The sequence below is a fragment of the Meleagris gallopavo genome, chromosome 3, assembly GCF_000146605.3.
Source record: "Meleagris gallopavo isolate NT-WF06-2002-E0010 breed Aviagen turkey brand Nicholas breeding stock chromosome 3, Turkey_5.1, whole genome shotgun sequence".
Classification (NCBI taxonomy): domain Eukaryota; kingdom Metazoa; phylum Chordata; class Aves; order Galliformes; family Phasianidae; genus Meleagris; species Meleagris gallopavo.
Genome location: NC_015013.2, coordinates 38,502,641 through 38,505,809, shown reverse-complemented (window position 1 = coordinate 38,505,809; position 3,169 = coordinate 38,502,641). Strand labels below are relative to the sequence as shown.

General features: G+C 37.3%; 1 protein-coding gene across 1 annotated transcript in view; it reads right to left on the bottom strand.

The window, feature by feature from the left end:
• Positions 1-3,169, bottom strand: part of NETO1 (neuropilin and tolloid like 1) — a 63,616-nt gene that overhangs the window by 6,672 nt on the left and 53,775 nt on the right. The gene's annotated exons all lie outside the window — the stretch shown is intronic.

Genomic DNA, 3,169 nt, shown 5'->3' with positions numbered 1-3,169 from the left:
AAGTCAAAGATCTTCCTCATTATGGAAAAAAGCTACACAATTTATCAGTGTGAAATCAACAAAAATGAACTCTTTATGCAATTGTATTTTAGCTCAACCCCAAACCATTATTATATTTCCTAAAGAAAAGAAAAAAAAAACTAAGAACCGACTAATCAAAAAGCAGTTACGATGTTGACATTAATTCAATTTTCGTACTTAAAATTTGATGCCTCATGGCAATTTTTCCTCTGCTGCACTTTTAAAAGCACTTCCTATAGTAAGATATATTCACACCGTGGAGACTGGTTGAAAGCAGAAGACTGCTTCAGTGGTTTGCTAAGGACAATGCAAAGGCTTTGTGTTTTAGAACTTAATGACTTCATATATTATATCAAGAAATTCCCTTTTCAGTAACTGTGTAAGTTCAGATATGCATAACTGACTATAATAGCTTCTCCAGATCAGTTACATTCTTTTGAACAAATAATAAAAGCCATCAAAACTTGTATATGTCCCTAGATATGAGGCTGCTCTGAAAGTAATTCTCAGATACACAATACTGTTTTTTGACACAGTCACCACCACTAGCTATGCAATTTCACCACCGAGGAACAAGAGTCTGAATGCTGAGCTTGTAAATATCTGTACCAGCAGAGGTGATCCACTGTTTCACAGTTGCTGTGATGGCACCACTAGTGGGAAAATGTTGCCCACACAGTTCATCTTTCATAAGCCCAAACAGATGGAAGTCAGAACGTGTGAAATCCAGATATACAGTGGGTGTGGCAGGACAGTCCAGCTCAGATTGGCAGTGTGCTGCACAGTTTTCAAACTGGTAGGGAGCATGGTGCTATCGCGTTGCAAGAGAAAGGCTGTCTTCTTCTCTGGACTGATTCTGGAAATTCGAGCCATCAGCTCAGTCAGCGTCACAGTGCAGCAGAGTTGATGGCTTGTCCAGGTTTCAAGAAATCCAGAAGAATCGCTCCTTTCCTATCCCAAAAGCCAGTGTACATCACTTTAACCTCTGAGGGCTTCATCTGGTATTTTTTACAGTATGAGGAATTCACATGTCACCACCCCACGGACTGCTGTTTTGACTCTGGCTCATAGTGGTAACACCATGTCTCATCAACGGTAATGATGTGATCCATGAAACTGTCAACTTCAGCCTTGTGTTTGTTCAATAGGTCCTGATAAACTTGCACAGTGTTCTTTCGGTTCCTGCATGAGAATTCATGGGACTGATCTGTTGCAAACTTTGCAATATTCCAATGTTGCAACCATCATTTCCAATACAATGAAGTTGATATTCAGCTCTATACACAGTTCCCTGGATGAAATCCACCAATTCACACAAATTAGCTGATTGAGATGCCCGTCTTCTGATGGAGTAACAGCTGTGCATGACCATCTAGCCTTGTCTATCATGTCGCTGTCTCCACTGCCATACTGTGGTCATATCCACTGTTTAGTCTCCATAAACACTCAGAAAGTGTCAATGAATATCAGTGGGTGCTTTTTTTTTTTTTTTTCCATGTGGAAGAATTCAGCAGCATATCTTTACTTTATACACACATCCATGTCAGACACCATTTTGTCTGACTGCCCCTCTGCTGCAATCTGTCACACAGCAACAACATGTAATGGAATATCAGTGGGAAGATTCAACCCCTACTACCATACTACCATCATCTACCTCTAATATCATGGGCCACTATAGTACAACAGGCATTGTTTTCAGAGCAGCCCTTGTACAGATCTATCCAATCACATACTATAGTATAAGTACATTTATCTATGGTATATATAAAGGTTTGCATCTTCAAATAGCATATATTTTCTGATCTACACTTCTGTTGACTTCACAGAAGTCCAGTACTGTCAGAGGCTTAGAGAGTTATTGATCTATTACATAAATAACACATTTTTTAAAACAGATATTTACGTAAAATAATGTACATAAAAATTTTAGTTTGGGAGGCTTTATAAGTTGGCTTTATGTGTTTTTGAAATATGAAGCATAACAGCTCTTTTGTTTCCATCATTTACATTGCTTTTAAAAAGTAGAAAATAGTACTAAAATATATATAATACATCATAATATCCCTTAGTAGCAATAGTTACAGTTCCATAGCATAAGATCTATTTTAATGCTTACAGCTTTATATTTTCCTTCTGCCCAAATGACAGCTCGAGTTTCATGGCTGCACAGTACCTGGAAACAAGACTTGGGGAAGCTACACTGCAGAAAAAGTAGGGGAAGAGTTGAGTGCATTTACAGAAGGCACATTGGCCAAACTGATTCTGCCAATTAGCAGTGTTCAGTTTTGGAAACACCCATATACCATCTCTCCAGCCTGCAGAGAGCCTAATCAGTATTAAGTTTGTTAAAGGAAGGCTTTTACTTTAAAGCGGGTAGAAAAGCAGAACAACACACATACATATTTGAAAATGAGAGTATTTTGGAACAGTCCTTATTTGGAGACAGTGTCACATCATGATGTAGTAGAGAACCTGCCAGAGGTACCATCACTCTTTCACAACCTAGCTGCAATCCTTTTTTTCTGGTCAGTGTGGAGATAATTTGGCACTCTAACTGCCTGCTCTAAGCAAAAAATTAAATAGAAAGAGAAAGAACATACAAAAGGGAAATCTAAGAATACCTAACTAGCTACCAATCAAAATAAATGGTAAGGCATAAGAAGTGCACAAGAAAAGAATACTGAAATGCTAATAAAGACATAAAGAGAACAAACAAACACAATACACAAACTGGTGTGAAAGTAATTAGAAGTGGTGAGGATGAAGTGCTGTTTCAGCAGGCAGAACTTAAAATGTCTATGACTTGCCCTTGCCACTTTAAATTCAGTCTGATCTAACTCTGAATGTGACAGCAAAGAAAGGATTCATAGCGGGAAAACAGCTCCCCAAAACATTAGAGAACAATTTAAACAAAACAAGGAAATACGGGAATTTAGAAGTGTAAGTATGGTAAATAGAAAAGAGAATAGCTGGAGGAAAGTAGTAAAGGAAATGAACAGTAAAGAATGAAAGACATGGAAATAGAGGAAATATAAGACATTCTATGCTGAAAGTAATTAGAAAATATCAAATTAAAAATATCAGGAAATGTTCCAGTAATAAGAGAGAAAAAAGGAAGAACAATTCTTTCGATCTTTTTTTTTTT